General features: G+C 39.1%; 1 protein-coding gene across 1 annotated transcript in view; it reads right to left on the bottom strand.

The window, feature by feature from the left end:
* Positions 1 to 12,031, bottom strand: part of WDFY4 (WDFY family member 4) — a 346,483-nt gene that overhangs the window by 129,779 nt on the left and 204,673 nt on the right.

Here is a 12,031-nt window from a genome sequence, read left to right as displayed (position 1 = left end):
GGGGCAGCTAGGTGGTGCAGTGGATAAAGCACCAGCCCTGGATTCAGAAGGATCTGAGTTCAAATCCAGCCTCAGACACTTGACACTTAATAGCTGTGTGACTCTGGGCAAGTTACTTAACCCTCATTGCCCTGCCAAAAAAAAAAAAAAAAAAAAAAGGAAAATATGGGTATGATGAATTGAGAACATGAGACAAGAAACCTGAATTTGAGTTAAGTTTCTTGTTCTTGTGAGAAGAGGCACAAAGTGCCCTATGGCCATTTTTGCTTATATTAGTCATCACCAACCTGTAGGTCACAGACCCCAAAGGGAAAGCAGAGGTTTTGTAAGGGTCTATAAATCCAAATGCCCACCAAGGATACCAATGTATCCATCTAGCAAACTTTTTGACATTTAATAAAAGGTGGAGGGGGAGAGAAGGGATGGGGGAGGGTTCTGATACCTGAAGAAGGTGGGAGTTACTCTAATCTGTTACTCGTGTGGCAATTAACCACAACGTGCTGTGCTATTATTTAAATTTTCACATGTTGTTTAGTAACCTTCACCCACTAGATCATATTCTTCTTATGTTGACATCTTCGCCTTTTTTGTATCTGCCATAGTATTCAATACATATTTGCACTCTGTGCAGAAGAAGCTCGGTATAATAGAAAGCAAACTCAATTTAGAGACAAAAGTAATTGGGCTGCTAGTTAGTGTAGTGGGTAGAACATTGGACTTGGAGTTTGGAAAATCTGAGTTCAAATTCAGTCTCAGACACTTCCTAGCAGTATGTCCCTGGGCCAGTCACTTAACCTCTCTTGCCTCAGTTCTCTCATCTATAAAATGGGGGATAATAATAGTACCTACCTTGCAGGGTGAAATAGTAATTGTAAATTGCTTACCACAGCCTGACATATAGTTCGTGTTATATGAATGTAAGATATTACTACTACTACTACTACTGCTGCTACTACTTTTATTATATCAAGCTTCAGACACTATCTATATGACCCTGGACTAGTCCTTTATCCTCTGCTTGCCTCAGTTGGAAAATGGGAATAATAGCAACTACCTCATAGGGTTATTGTGTAGATGAGATATTTGTACAGTACTTAGCAAGGTGCCTGGCACGTAGCAGGCACTATATAAATGTGGGTTCCCTTCCTTTCCACAATCCTACCTATAATACTTATTTGAACTTTATCCCTCAGAAAATTTCTGCATCTCTCTGAACTTCAATTTCCTTATCTGTGAAACTGGAATAAGAAGAGTTATACTACATAGCTCGAAAGGATGTTATAAAGAATGTGCTTGGTGAGATGATATATACATGTGATATGATCTTATGACTCTTATTGTTACATAGTTTTTATAAAGTTGCTGAATGAATCAAAGAATAAGTGAGCAGATGAATTGGGCCTGTCACTGAATATGGCATGCCTGAGAAATATATATTGTAAGACAAAATGGGTATGAAGCAAGATGGAATCTCTGCTGGGGACTTCCTGATCAGATGGGGGTGGGAGTTGAGGATATATTCACAGATGCAGGAGGTAGATTTCTCTGCCTTTCCCCTTCATAGCTGTCTCCCTTAGTCTTCCCCTATTCTAAGGATTCTTCATCTTATTTGAGTCTTATACCACTTTGATATTTTGGTGAAGTCTATGAGATCTTTCTCAGAATAATGGTTTATTGCTTATAGTCATCATTGAAAGAAATATTAAATTTCAGTTAGATGTTGCTGAAAATAAAGATGTGATTTTTTCCCATCCAATTTCATAAATCTCTTGAGTTTATGGACCCTAGGTTAATAACCACTCCCTTACACACACACACACACACACACACACACACACACACACTGGGGCCACCAAAAGTACAGGGATGGGACAACCTTTCAAAATCAAAGAGGGAGCTCCAGCCCTAAAGTCAGGATTACCTGGGTTCAAATCCAATACTGGAAACTTGGCAAGTCACTTAACCCCTGATTGCCTCCCCTAAAAAATAAGAGAACCGCCCCCCACCACCATTTCATTACTAAGAATATGAGGGAAGATTAAAAGTTCTAATGTGGTTTATTTTGGAGAAGACTAAAGGGGAACATGACGCTTTCTCCTGCAAATGACTAGTTTCATGACATTTAAGAACTAATGTGTGCTTAGCACTGGGGAAGAGATTGAAAAAATATAGCCCTGAAAAGGCTTAAAGTTCTGTAGAGAGGTCAAAAACTATACAAATGGGTTGGATTAGGTGACCACAGAGTCATCTTCTTGATTCTAAGCTTCGATGGTTTCAGAGGACGATGTGAAGAGATACAAAGACTGCTAAAGTCAGTCAGGGGCTCTAGGTTCAAATCCTAACTCTGCTGTTTACTACTCGTATGATGTTAGATAAGTCATTTTGCCTCTGAACACTGCAAAATGAGGGCATCTCAATCGATCAGAGGCTCTTACCTCTTTTTATGACATGGACCCTTTCGATAGTCTGGCAAAGTCTACACATCACTTATCAGAATAACTATTTTAAATGAACAAAATAAAAGATATATGATAGTAAAGGAAATCAATCCTCTTTAAATATGGTTATCAAGATATTTTCAAAAGTAAGTGCATGACCAAAGTCAGGAAAACCTAAGTTCAAATTCAGCCTCGGACACTTAATTGCTGTGCAACCCTGAGCAAGATTGTCTGTCTCGGTTTTCTCATCTAAAAACTTTGGATAATAACAGAAATTAATGATTAGGGCTGTTGTAAGGATGAAATGAGATGTTTGTTTTTTAAAGTCTGTGATGCACTTGGTGCTTTCTTAAACATCTTTTTAATCTCAAATTATGTGAATCAACTCTGATCTAGGAGAATGTGAACTTTACTTTATTTGCAGACCAAGCTCATGTCAAACTCTATCAATTCTCTGTAGAACTGTCCAATTAGTCTGTTCTAAAGCCAAATCAGGAAAACTACCTTTCCTTTTTGAGGATTAATGAGATAATGTTGAAGAAGCATTTAGGCTACATGAAAGGCAGGCAATAGCACCAATAGAAATGAAGATGAGACAAAGGCCAGAAAGAAAATTAAAGTTAACTCCTCCAAGCTCACCAATGTATTCAGTATTAAATATTAACCACAAAAATCTTCCCCCATTTTGAGCAAAGGGCCAACCTACTCTTCCTCAGTAGTGGCATACCCAGAAGTCTAGTTTTTCATAGCCAACATGCTCAAGCTCCTTGTAAACTCTCTAACCCTTTTTGTCATCTTGTTATCAAAAATTACTTTTTGGACCACAGATTCAAATATGAAGAACCTTGTTCATTTTATCTATGTGCCCCAGGGCTGTCTTGGGAAGTCCTCTAAAGGAGTGTAACATCCCTCATGTGGGAAATTCAGTGACCAAGATGAGAGGGAGCCTAGCAGCCCTGAGTTCCAGTTCACATGTGTTTGCACAGATATTTTGGCATGAAGCCCTTCAAAGAACTCCAAGCTGTGTCATGAATGATTTTTTTCTAAACCTGATCTCTGAGAGCTTTCCTTTGGGGATACTTAAGGAACAACCAATACAAACCTAACTGCAAGAAAGATGCCTGGTGAGACAGGGTCTAATAGCTTAAAGATTGTTCATTTAGGAAAGGATAGGCATTACAAAAAAACTGGAACATGAACCTAAGTGAATAGACACCTATTATTACATTTAAGTGGAACATACAATGCATTTCTCTCCAGGCTATTCATATTAAAGTTCTCCTTCTTGCCATGTGCCTATTGATCTTTTTAAGAGGTGTGAATGTTTGGTTTTAAAAGTAAAATATTTTAAGATAATTGTAATGGTTCTCATTTATATACTATTTTATGGTTTGGATTCTTACAACAACTGTGTGAGGTGTTGTTCTAATCCCCATTTTACAAATGAACACATTGAAGCTAAGAAAAGTTTAGTGAATTGCCTTGTGTCATAAACGAGCTCTGCCATTTACTACATGGGTAATAAATAGGGACTTAATTTACCCTGGGACTCAGTTTACACAACTGTAAAAAGATATTGGTGGACTAGAAGATCTCCAAATATACCTTTAATTCTAGATCTATGGTCCAACGAGTGTATGGTCCTGAGTAGTATGTAATTCTGAATTCTTTTTTGTTGTCATTACATGCCTGATAACTATTCTTTACGAGGCCCGTGTTTGGAGTCCTACAGAGTCAGCTAGACATAACCCCTCTAAGAGGCTCCATAAAAAAGAAAAATCATCAAGCCTTTCTTCACCTGATGACTTTTTAGACCTAACATGTGATTCCCACAGGTAGGCATGCTGACTTTGTCCTTCAATTCTATACCTGGCTATGTTTTAGGAGACAGCCAGGTGGTACAGTGGATGCGGTCCTGGATTTAGAGTCAGGAAGAACTGAATTCAATACAAAGTGGATGAGGGAAGGCAAGTTGGTGGTTGATGAGGGGAAAAAACCTTGGGCTTTTAATGGTCTACAAGCTCTAGAATTGCCAAAGCTGTGGCACATATGCCCCCAAAATGAACCTGACTTTAGCCTGCTTTAATCCAAGTACATTGAACAGAAGGAAAGTGACAGCCTCACAGGATTTGGGACACAAAGAACATAAGGACTATTGCTTTTAATTCTGGACACTGTATTTTAAGAGGCAGGTTGATATATTAAAATCTTTCCAGAGGTGTCTTACGAAGGTAATAAAGACAATTGAAACTATGTCATATAAAAATATCAGGTAGGAAGTTTCCTTAGCTGGGATATAGAAAGTTTGGAGGTTGAATATGGGGAGATCATTGTTTTTACATGCATGCATACATGAATGAATGAATGAATAAGCGAATGAATGAATAAAAAGGTATTTATTAAGTGCTTATTGTGGGCTAAGCATTGTGGTAAGCCCGATGGAAATATGGAAATTGAAATAGTCCTGACCCTCCAGGAGATCACACTCTAATTGGGAGAAAGAAAACATAAGGGAAAATTCAGCCATCAGGCAGATGCAGGATAGCCTAGAGTTTCAGAAGCTAGGTGGGTGGTGAGGCATCAGTATCTTTGGTTATATAAAATAAGTCAGGAAATAGCACCAAGGGACTTCAGGGCATAGAGATAAGACTCATGGCAAGGTGGAGGCAGTGGGAGAGCAAATGGTAAGGTCTGATGGTTCTCCTTGTGATCAGAAGTTGTTAATCCCCATCTCATCCAAGCAATGTGAGTGGTAAAGCAACTACATAGTACAAACAAAGATCCATCTTGGATTCTCCCTGGCAGAGAGTATTAGCCTCACAACCTCACAGTGGATCATGATGCTGGGATGTTTACGCAAGTTAAGTAGACCTTTTCCCATACACTCATTTGGAGAAGAGTGAAGAGCTCCCACTAGACCCTCTAGGAAATGTGCCAGAGCCAGAGTAATCCTGAGGCATTCCCTGGGGTAAACCTTGGATGGAATTCAAGGAGGGTAATTTCAACCCAAGAGAAGAATTCCTAATCATTAGAGCTGCTCCAAATAGGACAGGGTACCTCAGTAAGTTCACCATCATTGGAGGGAAGCAAGCAGAACTTGGAGAGCTACTTGGCAGAGATGCTGTAGAGGAAATTCATACTTCCCCTTATAGATTTATTTATTTTTGTTGCAGGGAAAAGAGAGTAAACGACTTGCCCAGGGTCACATAGCTAGTAAGTGTTAAATTCAGAGGCCAGATTTGAACTCAGGTCCTCTTGAATTTAGGGCCAGTACTTTATTCCCCTTATAGATTTTAACATTCATTCAGCACACATTAAACACCTGATTTGTGTCAGGCACTGTACAAAGATGCAAGTACAAACAAAACAGGACCCTGCCCTCCTGAAGCTTATTTTCTACTGGAGGGGGAGGGAGAAATAACATGTAAATACACAAGTAAATATGAAATGGGCAGCTAGGTGGCACAGTGGATAGTTAGGAGTCGGAAGGGCCTGAGTTCAAATCCAGCTTCAGACCCTTACTAGCTGTGTGATCCTGGATAAGTCACTTAACCCTATTTGCCTCAGTTCCTCATCTGTAAAACAAGCTGGAGAAGGAAATGGCAAACCACTCCAGTATCTTTGCTTAATAAATGTTTGTTGAATTGAATGAACTATTGGGTCCTCATTCCAACTAACTACAAACTACAGTGCCCTCCAGAGCTTTAACTATGGTACTCTTCCTTTCCAGAAGACATAATGGATTTGGGATCCTTATTCTGACTAATGTTAGAGGAAGTGAACTGCTACGATCATCATTGTTGTCATTATCATTCTCATCATCATTATTTTTGAGATTAGGTCTCCCTATCTCACCCAGGCTGGAAGTGGAATGGCCACTCTGGGGCCTTACCCCACTGCTGATCATCACTGAAGCTTTGACCTCTTCTGTTTCCAACCTAGGCTGGTTCTCCCCTATTCCAGACAGCTTGTTGGTTTCTCAGTTGAGGCAGCTCAACATCTTACAATGCCAAATTTAATATGGTCACTCAAGGAGTTTTAGCCTTACTGTAGCTCAGAATCTCCAAACTCATACTGTGTGGGGTGAGCCATTATTAAATGTAGATGAGGGACAGCTAGGTGGCACAGTGGATGGAGCACTGGCCCTGGAGTCAGGAGTACCTGAGTTCAAATTCGGCCTCAGACACTTAACACTTACTAGCTGTGTGACCCTGGGAAAGTCACTTAACCCCAATTGCCTCACTTAAAAAAATGTAGATGAGACCAATAGTAGGTCTGAATGAGTAGCTAAATGAGATAGAGAATCAGAGAATCTCAGAGTTAGGAGAAGCTTCCAAGTTTATTTAGTCTGACCCAAAATGAAAGTATGCATCTTTCCCATTTTTATTTTGCCCAATTAATGCTCATCCAACCTCTTCTTAAAGACATCTTCCATTGACAGGACTTTCACAACACTCTGAAGCCAACAGAGATCATGACCCTATTACCATGTTCAATGAAATACTTTTAGGATGAGATTCAACTGGTTGGGAGGTTGGCATAACTGTTTTGCTCTTAGTAATGACCATGATCAACAGGCTTTGTGACCAGTACTGGACTGATAGTGTCAAGACAGAATTGACAACACTGAGGCAGGAATCTGTATTCCTGATCCTAGCTGTTTCAGAGGCATGTTTGTGTGAACTCAAGCAAGTGAATTCATGCCAAGTCTCAATTTCCTCATGCATAACATTAGGAAATTGGGCAAGATAGTTAGGTGGCACAGTGGATAGAGTGCTGGAACAAGAGTCAGAAAGACTAGTTAAAATGCAACCTTAGACACTAACCATGTGATACCAAGCAAGTCACTTAACCTTTATCTACCTCAGTTTATCTGTAAAATGGGGGCAAGTATATTACTACCTCCCAGGGTTGTTGTGAGGATCAAATGAGATATTTGTAAAGAATTTTGCAAAACTAAAAGTGTTCTATAAATATTTATAGCCAGTATTAGACAATCTCTAAGGTCCCTTTCATTCAAAAATTCTATGATTCCATAGAGTTGGGAGGTACAGAAGGTATTGATTAATGCCACAGTTCACAAGGTATGAGATTGAATAGATCTCTCATCTACTACCATCAAAATTTATTTTAGTTTTTCTAATCAACTTTTTTTTGCAGAGAAATAAAGTATTTAATATTGTTGTAAGATCAGAGAATTAAAAAAAACTATGCCCACAATAAAATCCCTCCACTGAGTTGTTGACTATGGCTTTAAGCCAGAAGCCCATTTTGTAGAGTGGACAAATACACTTCCAACAAGATTTGCAATGGAGGCTCAATAGAACCAACTCATCACAACTGGGGTTGCTGTTAAGTGCCACGATAATGAGGCAGCAGCCAGCCTGCTGACAAAGGTTCACAATTAACATATATTAAATAAACCTCCCCTTATGTCAAAATTGAACAGTTTTGCAGTGAAACGAGTCTGGTGCTTACTGGAATCATTAATCAATGAAGCAGAGGTGGCATACAGTAATTGAATAATTACTTTCCCAGGTATTGCTCAGAGCAACTAGAGCTAGAATTCTCAGACAAAGGAAATGAATTCCAACCACTTCCATTTTCAAGTTCGTGGTTTGTAGATTTTTTTTCTAAGCCATGATAAGGATTAGAAAAAATGCACCAATTTTCTATGTAACCCGTAATTATATCTGCTTAAGTAAAACAAAGATTCAAGATAGAATGATACATATTTTAGGTGAACTAAATGACTGCTCAAATGAAGTAACTCTACACATTAGTTTTATAACATAAACATATTCAAAGATGAAAAATTTGTAATTTCATCATTGTGGAGAACTCCCATTGTAGGACAAATCTCCACCAACGGAGATGAAATCATGCTTTGACTGAATAGATAAGTCACAGGATTTCATCTGAGGCATATAATGGAATCAGAGGATCCAACTGGGATCAGAGGCTTTAAAGTCAGAGGACCCAAGTTCCAATCCTATCTCTGACATTCTCTGTGTGATCTTAGACAAATTGGATGGGATGGACTATATAACTTCACAGGACCCCTCCAATTCTGCTTCTGTAATTCCATGATCTTATGACTTTTAAGTGTCAGAGGTGTGATTAGAACCCAGGATTCCCTGATTCTGAGCCCAATATTTTTAGTCCACTCAGCACTGGGCCTGGAGTCAGGAAGGCCTGAATTCAAATCTGACCTCAGACACTTAATAGCTGTGTGACCCTGGGCAAATCACATAACCCTGTGTGCCTCAGTTTCCTCATCTGCAAAATGTTCTGAAGAAGGAAACGGTAAACCACTCTCATATCTTTGCCAAGAAAATCCCAAGTGAGGTCATAAAGAGTTGGACATGACTAAAAAAACTGAACAACCACAAAAGGCCAATATTCAAAGATGGCTACCAAAAGAAAAAAAAAATGTTTCTGATGAGAAAAAGGCAAATTAACACTGGTGTCCAAAGGATAGTAAATAGAAGAATGTGACATTAAAGATAAAGGAAAGAAGAAACTTCATTCATGTTATCATGTGTCCACGGGGAGTACATAGAGACCTTTTGAGGAAACAATAGTATCTCATGTTTCAAACAACAAGTTAGATTCATAGCAATAAATAATTGGAAGGAACTCAGCAGAATATAAGTCTCATGAGGAAAGGTATTGCTTTCAATAGTGTCTCTATATGCCCAGTTTTCACTCCAGTGCTATTCAAATAGTATATCCTTAATCAATACTTGTTGAATTGAACCAAATCCTGTTAGCAGCTCAGGAGGATGAAATATGGAGTAGTTGTTTGCAGTTTACTATGACAGGTATGGAAGTAGCTTCACATTGGCATCATGTGGTTAATCAGCACATGTATTATCTTTCTGGAATTTGTATCTGAGCTGTGAAAAAGAATTTTCCTAGACTTGTCAAGCCCATGGCTTGCTATCGATTTCTGCTCCTTCTAGTGGGAAGGAAATGACACAAAACCAAAAGAAATTGGGTTTGTATCTCCAGTGATTTTGCAATTCAGTTAGAAAATTGAAGTGCTTCAAGTCATGTGAGGTGCTTTTTGAAGTTTGTGAAGGAAGGAATATATGGGAAGCAGAAAGCTGGAGATAACCATTAGTAGCAAAGAAATTGATTTGTCCTTTTTTTGGACCCTGGGTTAGAATATCAGAACAGCTGGGTTCTGGGAAGGGATGGGAAGTATCTCTCAAGCACTGGGAAGAATAGTTTTCATAGAAGATAACCTGATTAAGACTACTTTATCTCTGTGCCTTTTCCCACATGGTACATGTGTACCATGGTCCACTCAAGGCATTACAAAAATCTACATCTTCAGGGGCAGCTAGGTGGTGCAGTGGATAAAGCACTGACCCTGGATTCAGGAGGACCTGAGTTCAAATCCTGCCTGAGACTCTTGACACTTACTAGCTGTGTGACCCTGGGCAAGTCACTTAACCCTCATTGCCCCGCAAAGGGAAAAAAAAAAGAATCTACATCTTCATTCAAGGCTCACCTCATGTCACTTCTTATGTGACATCTTTCATAATTATCCCATTTGCTAGCACAACCTCTAGAAGTTACTCTGTATATATTTTACTTTTTTTGTATTTACATCAGGAAAAAATAGTCCCTTGAAAAAAGGGCCTTTTTTTTTTGGTCTTTATATTCACAGCACCCAGGATAGGGCTACACATAGACACACATATGTATGTGTGCACATATAATGTATATATATATATATATATGTATATGTATGTGTGTGTGTGTATATATATATATATATATATACATACATTGCAATATGTGTGTGTATGGAGCAGTTGTATAATAAATGCTTGTCAAATGAATGATGACAGCAGGGTAAAGAGGTGGCCAAATATCACCTTGCTTTACTTGTTCATGAGCACACAACCAATCAGTCATCACAGCCTTTAACCCCCAAGTTACCAGAAGGTTAAACAGTCTGCATATGGCTATTCTCTAGGCTATCACCAATGGCTGCATCATCACCCTGCTTTCCTGGATCATGTCCAGCTCTTTCTTTTGCTAATGTAGTCTATTGTCATTTGTTATTGACGTTGGCAGCGCCAGCCCATCTTAGAGAAGCAGCTATTCTTCCCAAATGACTTACAAAGGGTCATCCTGATCAACAACAACAATAACAAAAAAGTTATACCAAGGTTTAAGATTTCTTGAATATCAAATAATATAATCACACACTATTGTATATGAGTCATAGTACCTGGAAGTTGGAAGGGACCTTGTTGATCATCTAGTCTAATTCACACCCTCCCTTCCCTAGAATTACCTCTACAACATATCTGACATCCAACCTTTTCTTGAAGATACCCAATGAGAGGGAGTCCAAACACCTACCAACATAGTCCAGGTCCCCTTTGGGGTGCTTTAATTTCTAAAAATAAAATTTTTTTCTGACATCAAGTCTCCATTTGTATCTATGCAATTTCCATTTATTGCTTCTAGTTTTGTTCCTCCCTCCCCAGCCCCATACCCAGGGCTAACTAGAACAGGTCTAAAGTCTTATCCACAAGAGAACCCTTCAACTACTTAACACCCCCCCCCCCATTCTTCCCTTTTCAAGGTGAAATATTCCCAGTTCTTCCTATCCAATCTAATAAATCCAATCCATTAAACATTTATTAAGTGACTATTATATGACCAGCACTTGCCATAAGTCATGGATCCAAGGTACTTCACCTTCCTGATTATCATTATAGGATGTCATTTGTCCTTTATTCTCGAAGAGGACCATGGCATTGGGGTGATATCATGACTTGCACTGAGCTGGATTTATGTGAGGGAGGGGTGAGTAAAGTCACCCACCTCACTCACTTCTCAAGAAACATCTGGGTCCAGTGGCAAGATATACATAAAGATAACTGGAGATGGTCCCGGATGTTTAAGGCAATTGGGGTTAAGTGACTTGCCCACGGTCACAAGGCTAGTCAGTGTCTGAGGTGAGATGTGAACTCAGGTCCTCTTTGACTCCAAGGCCAGCACTCTATCCACTGTGACACCTAGCTGCCCTTTATAGGGTGATAGATTTAGAGATGAAAAGGCACTTAAATCCCTTCTGACTCCCAAGTTCTATAGTACACATACAGTGGCTTGTTATCTAACATGTAAAAAACCTTATACCTTAGGATAACTAATTTTGTCAATCAGAGTGTTAGGGAAGCTAGGGGGCACAGTGGATAGAATGCCAGTCCTGGAGTAAGGAGGACATGAGTTAAAATGAGACCTCAGATACTTACTAGTTGTAAGCAAATCACTTAACCCTATTTGCCTCAGTTTCTTCATCTGTAAAATGAGTTGAAGAAGGAAATAGACACAAGAAAACCCCAAATGGGGTCATGAAGAGTTGGACACTCCTGAAATGACTGAACAAAAAAGATGCTTTATAAATCCAAGTCTCTTTCCACTAAAACTAAAATAGGTTAAAACTAGCCTGAAAATGCCTATTTGTACAAAAATATTTATAGCAGCTCTTTTTGCGGTGGCTATGAATTGGAAATCAAAGGGATGCCCATCAATTGGGGAATGGTTAAACAAGCTGTTGTATATGA

Source organism: Dromiciops gliroides, chromosome 2, assembly GCF_019393635.1.
Source record: "Dromiciops gliroides isolate mDroGli1 chromosome 2, mDroGli1.pri, whole genome shotgun sequence".
Lineage (NCBI taxonomy): Eukaryota > Metazoa > Chordata > Mammalia > Microbiotheria > Microbiotheriidae > Dromiciops > Dromiciops gliroides.
Note: the sequence above shows the minus strand (reverse complement) of the source record. Positions and strands in the feature narration are given on the sequence as shown.